Source organism: Ornithorhynchus anatinus, chromosome 7 (assembly GCF_004115215.2).
Source record: "Ornithorhynchus anatinus isolate Pmale09 chromosome 7, mOrnAna1.pri.v4, whole genome shotgun sequence".
Classification (NCBI taxonomy): Eukaryota; Metazoa; Chordata; class Mammalia; order Monotremata; family Ornithorhynchidae; genus Ornithorhynchus; species Ornithorhynchus anatinus.
Window position 1 is genome coordinate 53589920 of NC_041734.1, and position 12598 is coordinate 53602517.

The window sequence follows — 12598 nt, forward strand, 5'->3', positions numbered from 1 at the left end:
TGCCCATCCAACCCCATTTCAAACAAAAACTCCTCGCCATTGGTTTTAAAGTAGTCAATCTCCTTGCCCATTCCTACCTCACCTAACTACTCTCCTCCTCCATCCCCGCCTACACACTTAGCTCCTCCAATGCTAACCTTCTCACTGTACCTTGATCTTGTCTATCCCATCGCCGACCTCTCGCCCATGTCCTGCCTCTGTCCTGGAACGCCTTCCCTCTTCATATCCAACAGACAATTATTTTCCCCTGCTATAAAGTCTTATTGAAGTCACGATTCCTCCAAGAGGCCTTCCCTTACTAAGCCCTCCTTTCCTCTTCTCCCACTCCCTTCCGCATCGCCCCGACTTGCTCCCTTTATTCACCAATCCCCCAGCCCCACAGCATTCATGTACACATCTATAATTTATTAATTTTCATAATGTCTGTCTCCCCCTCTAGCCTGTAAGCTCGCTGTGGGCAGGGAATATGTCTGTTTATTGAATTGTACTCTTTGAAATGCTTAGTACAGTGCTCCACACAGTGCTCCATAAAAGTGGTTGAATGATTCTACCACAAGTGCTTTTACAAGCTATAAAGTGATTACAGATGACATATTTATTTCTGTTTCAGAGACAACAGTCAAGAAGAATGACAAGTTTGTGATGACATCCACCACCTTGAAGAAATTTCAAAGCATGCCACAAGTTCTTCAGCAGAGATGGAAAGGTACCTTATTTAAATTCCCTCAAATGAACAGGAAAAAGGGGAACTCAGAGGTACCTTTGGCAGTTTTGATGCGTAAACATCCCTTCCTCCCTGTCCTGTTCTAGGCAATCTGGTGACCATTAAGGCCATTGAACGAGACCAGTTTATAAGTCTCAAAAACTCCCAACTTGACTTTCCTAAATTGATTGGGTAGAACGATTTTCATTTGGGTAGTTTATGTGAAATTGATTGGGTAGAACTATGTGCATTAGGGTAGTTTATGTGTTCAGTACTATTATGTTCTCTGGGATTTTGTTTCGTGGTTATCTGCAATGTTTGTAAAATGTAAAAGAAATAACATTTTAGGGGAGAAAAAAGTACTACTTGTCTCCACGATGTTCAAATATTTGCCCAGAAGCTCTCCAGAGATATTGTGATAGCTCATTTATAATATGGTGCAATTGGATCATCGTTATACTAACATGCCATCTGTTCTTTTCCATATTTTGACTTTTTGGGACTGATTTTGTGTCAACCTCTTTCATCCAAAGTGATACACATTTGCTAAGAAAATAAGAAGCATCCTTAGTGTAGGAGGACTTTTGGGCAAGAGGCTACAACAGAATGTAGAAAGATTAGACTTTCATTTAATAAATTGCCTCTGCCTCATTTTATGTTCTCTGGGAAGACGGTCTAATTGTGAAGCTCATTAAATTGCCCACTTAGCGGTTTTGCTGTTCTTTTTTCTTTATGCCACTTGGATTCAGGAAAATTGCTACTGAGCCTGTTTATGAAATTTAACGTAGGCACTTGTAATAATCATCAGCGCTTTATTGCTGAGGCTGGTAACGTCACCCATCAGTGGTAAACTCTGGTGATGTTAAAGAGTGGACTCCCTCCCCCAAGAGTAAGGTGTTAGATCCCACTGGAGAAATGACTTGCGCTCATCATTCTAAACCCTAATCTGTGCTGGTTCATTCAGTTCCCCTTTGCTGAGTGCTCACAGGTGCTTAACTCTGTATTAGCAGCAGCGGCAGGCTTGGCTTCATATTGCAAAATTATATTCTCCGCAGTTTACTGTTTTCCATCTGACAATCCTTGATAACTGAAGGGAAGACAAGCTTGCCAACAACCCCCGAAACAATTTCAAGGGCTGCTAGTGGCCTGGAAGAAACCAGAAAGATTGTATCAATTGGCATTTCTTTTTCCCCGGTTCCAGCAGCAACAGTAGCTCTTCCTTTCGACTGGCAGCATGCCAAGGAAAGAGGGCTGTTCCTTAAAATGGAGCTGTCAATAATCCATAGCAGCCAGGCTTGATAAAGTAATCTGGAGGAAATATCAGCTAATCAAGGCTCTGAAAACAGCAAGAAACAATTGGGAAAGTTAATTAAGTAAATGAAGGGGAATAACTCAGAAATAATTATTGTCAAGATAAATGAGAATAGAGTCAAATCTACAATGGAGAAGGGAGAGGTTTCCATGTTTTATGAGGATTGCTCATTTCTGAACAACATGCAAATTGGATGAGAAACCATTATTTCTTTAGACTCTCAAAATACCTATCTCCTTAAATATAACAATTTGGTCTGAGTTCATTGCTCTGATTACCTGGGTTCTCTCAAGTAGCCTTTGGAAGAGGGCTCTAGGTTTAGCAGATCTAATACAAGGTCACAAACAACTCCATCTAATTACACTCCAATACTGGCTGTGAATTCTATCAGATTCTTTTGCACTGAGGAATTCACCATCCAGTGAAGTCGTGGTTACTTTTTTTTTAATATCAGGAGGATCTCATTTTATTTATTTTCTCACTTCACTTGCAGAGTTCTAGTGTCTTAGAAAATCACAGATTGCCAAACTTCAAGTATTGTTTAACTTTAATCTTGGATTCATCAGTTTTCATACCTACTGACAATTTTGGCAGTATTGTTTTCCCAGACCCCCCGCTATACATCTTATAGGACATGACAGAACACAGGAACCCAAACCCACCCCCAAAGATACTCAGCAACAGCACCAGCAGACCCAACACACTAAACTTCAAATAAAGGAAACTCAGCTAAGAGATTTATCGTCTGTTTCCAAAACTGTTACCGCAAACATTGGAGCCACTGCAGACCACCCGCTGACCCACAGATATTTCTCTTCCAAAGTGTTGTGTCCGAGAAGTGATCGTTCCTTCATCTTACCTCTCTCTGCTCCCTGCTGTCCGGCCTGGGTGCACTGCGGAGAATACAGAGCAGATGTATTCACATGGTAAGCACTCAATAGATATGATTGTAATAATATAATAATATATTCTCCACATTGGCAAAGGCCCTCTTTTCACGTCACAGCTATCTGCCTTCACATCAACTCACCCTCCTGTTTTTTCCTTAACTTTCACCTGTTTGTTCTCAGGGACTTAGGAACCTACATTCAATTTAGCGGTTGGTCATCGGAACCACCAGACTAAGCAGTTATTTCTGCGGACAACCTCTCCTATAACCCTTAACTTCTCTGATCTCATCATGTCTCCTCAATCCCCTCCTTCTAATCGACCCATCATATCCTCCCTTCCCCAAACACCCTCTAATCCATCCAATCCTTCCCCGCCCTTTGTATCATCCCCTCCCCTCCTAAATATTTACTAAACTATAATTCCCTTGCACCATTCCTCTCCCAATTAGTTAGCTAGTTGTGACATTTATTAACTGCTTACTAGGTTCCAGACGCTGTGATAAATGCTGGGGTCACTGCAAGATGTATCTCAGAGATACGCTTACCTGAAACTGGAATTCCTAAGAACAGGGTCTAGAAAAGGCACTGGCCTTCTATTTCTTCGACTTTAGGGGAAAGTGCTGTCAAGTTTGTTTCAATAAAATTGGTCTCACTGTGAAAGTCAATGCTCATACATGTATGTTTGCAGAAGAGAGGATGTGCTTGAAGTTGAGTGTTTTTCATTTTAGAGGATTAGAGGAGGCTCTCGGTTGGCATGGGATGGGAGTGAAGGGAGGAGTTGATCATTTTTAGCTTTGAATATTAGCTAGCACCTGACAGTTTTAAAACTACCTCTAACAATTCCCAATCTCTTCACCTACCCAAATGGACCCTTTGATGTCATTATCTGGATGTTTGTTGAAATATCAGTAGGTTCAAAGAGATGATAGTAGGTTTAAGGTCACAACTCTTCCAAGAGGCCTCCAAGAGAAGTAGAGTGACCTAGTGATTAGAGCACAAGCCTGGGAGTCAGAAGGAACTGGGTTCTAATGCCAGGTCTGGTCAGTTGTCCGCTGTGTGACCTTGGGCAGTCATTTAACTTCTCTCTGCCTCAATTACCTTATCTGTAAAACGGGGATTAAGTCTGTGAGACCCATGTGGGACAGGGACTGTGTTCAATTTCATTCATTCAATTGTATTTATTGAGTGCTTATTGTGTGCAGAGCACTGTACTAAGCACTTGGAAAGTACAATTCAGCAATAAAGAGATGATCCCTGCCCACACCAGGCTTATAGCCTACAAAACAAGTAAGCAGACATTAATATAAATAAACAGAATTATAGATATATACACATCAAAAAAGTAAACAGGGATCAATATAAATAAATAGAATTATAAATACATATATTCATAAGTGTTGTGGGGTGGGTGGTAGGGCAAAGGGAATGAGTCGAGGTGATGTTGAAAGGGGGAAAGCTGAGGAAAAAGGGGGCTTAGTCCAGGAATTTGATAAGCGTGCATCTATCTCAGCGATTACTACAGTGCCTGGCACAGAGTAAGTGCTCAACAAATACAATTTTTTTAAAAAAAAGACCTTTGCCGATTAAACCCTATTTTCTCCAGCTCCCTCTTAGTTTTGCATCATCTGTACACTTGGCTCTGTGACATTTGGACATTTGATATTCATCCCACCCCCAACCCCACAGTATTTATGTTCATATTTTAAAATTATATATTAGAAATGATTTATTTATATTAATGTCTGTCTCCCTCTCTAGACCATAAGCTTGTTGAGAGCAGGGAACCTGTCAACCAAATCTCCTGTATTGTACTCTCTCATGCACTGAGTACAACACTTTGGATGTGGTAAACGCTCAATAAATAAGTGCCCTGTGGCTCCCTGGACCATTGTTTGATCCAGTAATGTCAGCCAGTCAATGAATCAATTTTATTTATTAAATATTTACTGTATGGAGAGCACTGTACAGTGCTTGGGAGAGTACAGTACATCGGAGTTGGTGGGCCCAATCCCTGCCCATGACGAGTTTACGGTCTGGAGGGAGAGACAGACATTAAAATAAAGAAATTAAGGATATACACATAAATGCTATGGGGCTGTGGGTGGGATGAATCTCAAGAGCATAAAGATCTAAGTAAGGGCGATGCAGAAGAGAGAAGGAGTAGGGGAAAAGAGGACTTATTCAGGGAAGTCTTCTCGGAGGAGGTGTGATTTTCATAAGGTTTTGAAGGTGGGCAGAGCGATCGTATGTCGTATATGAACAGGGAAGGAGTTTCAGGCCAGAGGGAGGATTTAGGCAAGGAGTTGGCGGCAAGATGGATGAGATGAGATACAGTGAGAATTGGCCTCCTCCAAGAGGCCTTCCCTGACTAAGCCAGCCTTTCCCCTTCTCCCACTCCCTTCTGGTCACCCTGATTTACTCCCTTTATTCATTTCCCTCTCCCAGCACCACAGGACTTATGTAAATATCTGTAATTTTATTCACTTACATTAATGTCTGTCTCCCCTTCTAGACTGCAAGCTCATTACGGGCAGGGAATTTGTCTGTTATATTGTATTTTCCCTAGCACTTAATATACTGCTCTGCACATAGGAAGTGCTCAGTCAATATAAGCTGGTGTTAGAGGAGTGAAGTGTGCGAAGTGGGTTGTAGTAGGGAATAAGTGAGATCAGGTAGGAAGGGGAGAGCTGCTTGAATACTTTAAAACATTACTTTAATGGTAAGGAGTTTCTATTTGATACTGAGGTGGATGGGGATGGGCAACCACTGGAGGTTCTTGAGGAATGTGGAGCTATGGACTGAACAGTTTTTTTACAGAAATGATATGGACATCAGAGTTAAGTAAAGACTGGAGTGAGGAGAGAGATAAGAGGCAGAGAGATCAGTGAGGAAGCTGATGCAGTAGTTAAGGTGCGATGTGTTTGGATCGGGGCGGTACCACTTTGGTTGGAGAGAAACAGGAGGATTCTGGAAATATTGTGAAGACAGAACAGACAGGATTTGGTGACAGACTAAATCCGTGAGTTGAATGAGATAGATGCACTGTGGGTATGTAGACCTGTACCCAGCACCAGGGAAATAACTCGTATTCTAATCCTGGTTCTGCCACTTTTCTGCTGTGTGACCTCATCTGTAAAATGAGTATTAATACTATGAGCCCCACCACTTAGTACAATGCCTGAAGCATACTAAGCACTTAAAAAATGCCATAAAAAATGCTTGGGTAGGGAATGGGATCGGTGGGTGGGGGCTGGCTGGGGGAGGGAAGGAGGCCTGGAATGGAATGTGGATTTGCATTTGGATTTGTACCCTTTATCCAATCGTCCCTCAGCCCTACGGCATTTGTGTCCATTTCCTCTATTTACTGATTGATATTCATGTCTGTCTCTCCCTCTAGACCGTAAGCTCTTTGCAGCCAAGCAATGTGTCTACCAACTCTCCCAAGTGTTTAGTTCAGAGCTCTGCACACAGTAAGCACTCGATAAATGCCTTTGATTGATTGGGAAAATGAGTTACCAATTAATCAAATTTATTGAGTGCGTACTGTGTGCAGAGCGCTACACTAAGCTCTTGGGACAGTATAACGAAGGTGGTAGACACGTCCTCTGTCCTCAACAAGCTAGTTACGCTTTGGACATGTTAAGTTGGAGGTGTCAGTGGGACTTCCAAGTAGGAGTAGGAGGAGCGTGGAACTGGGAGAGATGCAGGGGAGATTTTAGGGAGGTCGTGCCTGTTGGTTTCAGTTTTATCAAGGAACTAGATGGCAAGGATATTAAGAGAAAGGGATGAAGGAGGTGGGGGGAAAGGAGATTGAGATGGAGTTAAAAGTCTGAAAAAGCTGGGTATGGGTATGGGAGTCGGTAAGAATGGATTTGCTCGTATCTACCTAATAAGCACTTAACAAATAGCTCAAATTATTATTGTTATAAGTATTGTTTCTGTACAGAGAAGAGGGCAGTTGTAGAAGGTTTGAAAAAGTTTGAGATGGACAAGGTCAGCCTGGTGGTCTTAGCACCGTAACTTTGCATTAATACCATGCTTTGGTCATCTTGGCGATAAATAGGTCCGGCACTCAAAATATCTTTGGGTGTCCTTCACATTGGGATGCCCCCCTATTTGTTCATTGCATTCTATGCCTCAGTGGGGACATGCCTGGCAGGGATAAGAAGGACAAGAGGCACTGTGCAATCCAATTGTACTTTAATCATTTACTTTCCACACATCCTGAAGTCTCAGGGCTTAGGTCTATCTGTCATTCCTGATGGGGACTCCAGCATTATTAGTGGAGGGGAAGGGGGAGCAGGAGGAGGGAAACAGGATGAGGGGAAGGGGAAGGAGAAGGAGATTTATTAAATGCTTAATTTGTGTCAAGCACTGTATTAATAAACACTGGGGTAGATACAAGATAATCAGGTCAGATAAATCCCAGTTCTCTATGGGGCACCCAATCTAAGGGAGAAGGGGAGCAGGTATTAAATCCCCATTTTACAGGTGAAAGAACTGAGGCATAGAGATGTTAAATGATGTGGCCAAGGTCACATAGCAAGCAACTGGCAGAGCCATGATTAGAACCCAACCGTGCTCTTTCCACTAGGCCGGAAAGCAGGTTTCTGCCCATCTTCTGCTCTTATTATAGGTGAGACCTTCCTACCACACTATGTGGCAGGAGGGAGGGTGTTGTCTTAGGCATGGGCAGACTTCCCAGAGGCCCCTGCCATGGTGGCATGGAGGTTCCAGGCCTTATAATTCCCCACTTCTATCTTCCCTCTGCTTTGCTCCCTCAGTGTCTGGCAGGAGGGAGGAGGATGTCTCAGAAGTCAAAGGAAGGTATTTGGTAGTCATTCATTCATTCAGTAGTATTTATTGAGCACTTACTATGTACAGAGCACTGTACCAAGCGCTTGGAATGTACAATTCGGCAACAGATAGAGACAATCCCTACCCGACAATGGGCTCACAGTCTAGAAGGGGGAGGCAGACAACAGAACGAAACAAATAGACAGGCATCAATACCATCAAAATAGATGAGTAGAATCATAGATATATACACATCATTAATAAAATAGAGTAAAAAATACGTACAAATATACAGAAGTGCTGTGGGGAGGGGTAGAGCAGAGGGAGAGACTAGGGGCAATGGGGAGGGGAGGAGGGGCAGAGGGAAAGGGAGGGCTCAGTCTGGGAAGGCCTCCTGGAGGAGGTGAGCTCTCAGTAAGGCTTTGAAGAGGAGAAGAGAGTTAGTTTGGCGGATGTGAGGAGGGAGGGCATTCCAGGTCAGAGGTAGAACATGGGCCAGGGTCGACGGCGGGACAGGTGAGAACGAAGTACAGTGAGGAGGTTAGCGGCAGAGGAGCGGAGTGTGTGTGCTGGGCTGTAGAAGGAGAGAAAGGAGGTGAGGTAAGACGGGGCAAGGTGATGGAGAGTTTTGAAGCCAATAGTGAGGAGCTTTTGCTTCATACAAAGGTTGATAGGCAACCACTGTGGATTTTTGAGGAGGGGAGTGACATGCCCCCAGAGCGTTTCTGTAGCAGCATTCACAATACCCTATAATTTCATGTTCTAATGGACATAACTTCCAGTCACAACCCAAAGGCTCAAAGTGGTACTGCTGGCTGGCTTTTATAATGGAGCCAGTCCAAAATGGCATATTTTCCACTATCTGAGGGATGTGGAAATCTTCCTGGCTTATGTGCAATGCAGACCGCTCTATCTTTCCCCTTTGGTAGATTTCTTGTTCCTTCTGAAAATTGGCGTTCTTTCCTGACTTCCCTTGCCTAAAGCAATGGACTGTGCAAAAAGGAACAGATGAGACTTTGTGAAGCGAAATGGCTGGTGCTCAGAGGAATATGCAAAGTTTTACTGGGGGAAGTGTTGTTTGGAGTTCTTATTTAATTGCAAAATGGGTGCATTTTTGAAAAGTTGCCACCCCAAATATGTGAGTATATAATTAGAGATGTAAAACTGATATTAATAACTGTACAATTTGCAATGCATAATTTAGTTCAGATGAGAATTAACACTGATACATATTAACGGAACCTGAATAGATGCAACCTTTAGATATTACGATGCCATTTGTTCTAAATACTACCTGATCTTCCACCCTCTAGTTCATTTAATTGGACGAGTCACCCAAAATTCGGTAAAGTCTTGGGGCATGACCATGTTTAGTTGTCTCAAGCTTGTAAACCTGAGTTAATCTAACCTTCATTTCAATTTTTATTCATTCTGGCATCCAAAGTGTGGTAATGATAATAATTTTGGCATTTGTTAAGCACTTACTATGTGTAAAGCACTGTTCTAAGCACTGGGGAGAATACAGGGTGATCAGATTGTCCCACGTGGGGCTCACAGTCTTCATCCCCATTTTACAGATGAGGTAACTGAGGCACAGAGAAGTTAAGTGACTTGTCCAAAGTCACACAGCTGACAAGTGGCTGAACTGGGACTTGAACCCATGACCTCTGACTCCCACAGCAGTGCTCTTTCCACTGAGCCATGCTGCTTCTCTAATACCAGAGAGGAGGAAATACTGAGAAGAGAGAATACATGATTGTAAACTTCATTTCCTCTTCTCAGTATTACCATATTCTGAATTAAGAATTGTTCACTTTTCCATTAGAAGCTGAATTAAGGACATTAGAAAATAATTTTATGTCTGTGAAGGGCATATAGCTAAGGTACAGCACAGTTCTGCTAAAAATTTTGTTTTACCACCCGTGACTTCATCCCCATAGGTCTAAGGCACTCAGTTCTGCCATATCCTACATTTTCACTCTTTTGGTGATAATGTTGATAGGGAAGATCCATTAGACATTGAGAACCTATTTGGTTACAGCGTGACGTGATGTGGGAAGACACAGTTTGTGCATGTGTTCATGTATCATGTGTTCATGTGTCAGAATGGGAGATTATTTCAGTGTGACTTTTCCTTGAAGAGATGTTTTGCAGGATCACAACCTCTAGAGTATAGGAGAAGTGGGTGTCATGAAGGAGAAGCAGTGTCTCCTTTATGTAAAGGAAAGAACGCACGCTTGAGAGTCAGGGGATCTGGGTTCTAATCCCCATTCTGCCATTTGCTTGTTGTGTGATCTTGGTCAAGTTACTTAGCTTCTCTGTTCTTCATTTTCCTCATCTGTAGAATGGGGATTCAACACCTGCTCTCCCTTCTACTTAGATTGTGAACCCCCTGTGGGACGGGGACTGTGTTTGATCTGTTTATCTAGTATTCATTCATTCAATAGTACTTATTGAGCACTTACTATGTGCAGAGCACTGTACTAAGTGCTTGGAATGTACAATTCAGCAACAGATAGGGACAATCCCTGCCCAATGATGGGCTTACAGTGTCTACCCCAGTGCTCAGAACAGTGCCTGCCACATAATAAGTGCTTAAAAAAATGCCATTAACAAAAGCGAGTAATTAAAAGTAAGAGCTGGAAAAAAATAAACAGGTAGGAATTAAATAGAGTCCCTGACCCTCACAGCTCTGGGGCTCAGAGAATTATGGCTATGGAGAGAGTGAGGGGAATTTCTTGGGATTATGGTGACTCAGGGGCACAACCAGTCCTTACCTCTCCCCAGCCCTCTGCAGGGCAACAACTGTCTGGACTCCTACTCATCAGGAAGGACTAGACCCACAAAGAGATGGAGAAATTACCCTGATTGGTGCTTCCCAAGGAAAGTCCCTTCCCATAATCCAAATGTTTAAAGATGCCCTGTTATAGTCTCACTGTAGACTGATTACCTCAAATAATAATAATGTTGGTATTTTTTAAGCGCTTACTATATGCAGAGCACTGTTCTAAGCACTGGGGTAGGTACAGGGTAATCAGGTTGTCCCACGGGAGGCTCACAATCTTCATCCCCATTTTACAGATGAGGTAACTGAGGCACAGAGAAGTTAAGTGACCTGCCCACAGTCACAGTCACACAGCTGACAAGTGGCAGAGTCACTTGTCAAATCTACTCCAGCGCTTAAAATGGTGCTTGACAAATAGCAAGCGCTTAACAAATACCATATTAAAAAAATGAGAGAGAGAATTGGAACTTTGTCACATATAATCTTGAAAATGTGTCACTGACTTAGCTTGGAATTACTGCTTCAATTCCATATCCCCTTAGGAAGTGTCAAACCACAAGCAAGACCTTGAATTTGTTTCCTCTTTATTTTGAGGGTAAATTTGATCCCTCAAGAATTGCCTGGGATTGAAAGTGAAATTAATACACAGCTCACCACTATCTTCTTGCTAACAATGATTTACTATTGTTAGTATATTTAATGTGAGGAGCCTAATGAAAAAGGCATCAGAGCCTAATGATAACTGTGGCATTTGTTAAGTGTTTTCTATGAGCAAACCACCGTTCTAGTCATTGGGATAGATACAAGTTAATCAGATCAGATACAGTCCCTGTCCCACATGAGGCTCACAATCTAAGTAGAAATGAGAAGAGGTATTGAAACCAGGGCCATTAGTCCCAGTTTTTTCACTTGCTTGCTGTGTGACCATTTAGCCTCTTTGTACCTCTCTTTCCTCAATTATAAAATGGGGATAAGGTATCCGCTTTCCCCTACCCCTTAGAATGGGAAATCTCATTGGGACAGTCAGAGTCTGAACTGATTATCTTGCATCTATCTACCTAGTGCTCAGCTCACAGTTGTCTTGTCCTGTGCCGTCGAGTTGTTCCCGACCCATAGAGACACCATGGATGCATATCTGCCAGAACGCCCCGTTCTCTATCTGCAATTGTTCTGGCAGTGGATCCAAAGAGTTTTCTTGGTAAAAATACAGAAGTGGTTTACCATTGCCGCCTTCCGCACAGCAAACTTGAGTCTCCGTCCTCGACTCTCTCCCATGCTGCTGCTGCCCAGCGTGGATGAGTCTTGACTTGTAGCAGATTCCCTTCCACTCGCTAGCCACTGCCCAAGCTAGGAATGAAATGGGTAGGCCTCTGCTTGACTCTTCCTCCCGTAGCCAAGACGGGTAGAGTACTGGAAACTCTCCAGATAGGACCCTGAAAAAGCATAGTTATTCCCTTTTCCCCTGCCTCTAAATGTATGCTGCCCTTGTAATATGGGAGAAGTAAGCTCGTTGGTCCTGATTCTCTCAGTGTTTATGTTAAGGTCCTCATCGACAGCAAGTTAGACACTCTGGGAGGTGTGTTAGCTTTTCCAGGCCTCTAGAAGATGACTATTAGCAACACTGCACTCGGTCAGCTCTCTCCTCCTACCTCCTAGAGAAGCAGTGTGGCTCAGTGGAAAGAGCACGGGGCTTGGAAGTCAGAGGTCTTGGGTTCTAATTCCGGCTCCGTCACTTGTCAGCTGTGTGACTTTGGGTAAGTCACTTCACTTCTCTGTACCTCAGCTACCTCATCTGTAAAATGCAGATTAAGACTGAGCCCCATGTGGAACAACCTGATTACCTTATTACCTTGTTACCTTGTTATAGAGAAGCAGCGTGGCTCAGTGGAAAGAGCATGGGCTTTGGAGTCAGAGGTGATGAGTTCAAATCCCGGCTCTGCCACTTGCCAGCTGTGTGACTGTGGGCAAGTCGCTTCACTTCTCTGTGCCTCAGTTACCTCATCTGTAAAATGGGGATGAAGACTGTGAGCCCCACATGGGACAACCTGATTCCCCTGTGTCTACCCCAGCGCTTAGAACAGTGCTCTGCACATAGTAAGCGCTTAACAAAT

At 43.1% G+C, this 12598-nt stretch overlaps 1 non-coding gene across 1 annotated transcript; it reads right to left on the reverse strand.

Annotated features, from left to right (window-relative positions):
- Nucleotides 1-11792: 11792 nt before the first annotated feature.
- On the reverse strand, nt 11793-11930 carry LOC114813573. The gene has a single exon (XR_003761290.1). It is a non-coding gene; the product is annotated as a small nucleolar RNA SNORA7 (small nucleolar RNA).
- Between the last annotated feature and the right edge of the window lie 668 nt (nt 11931-12598).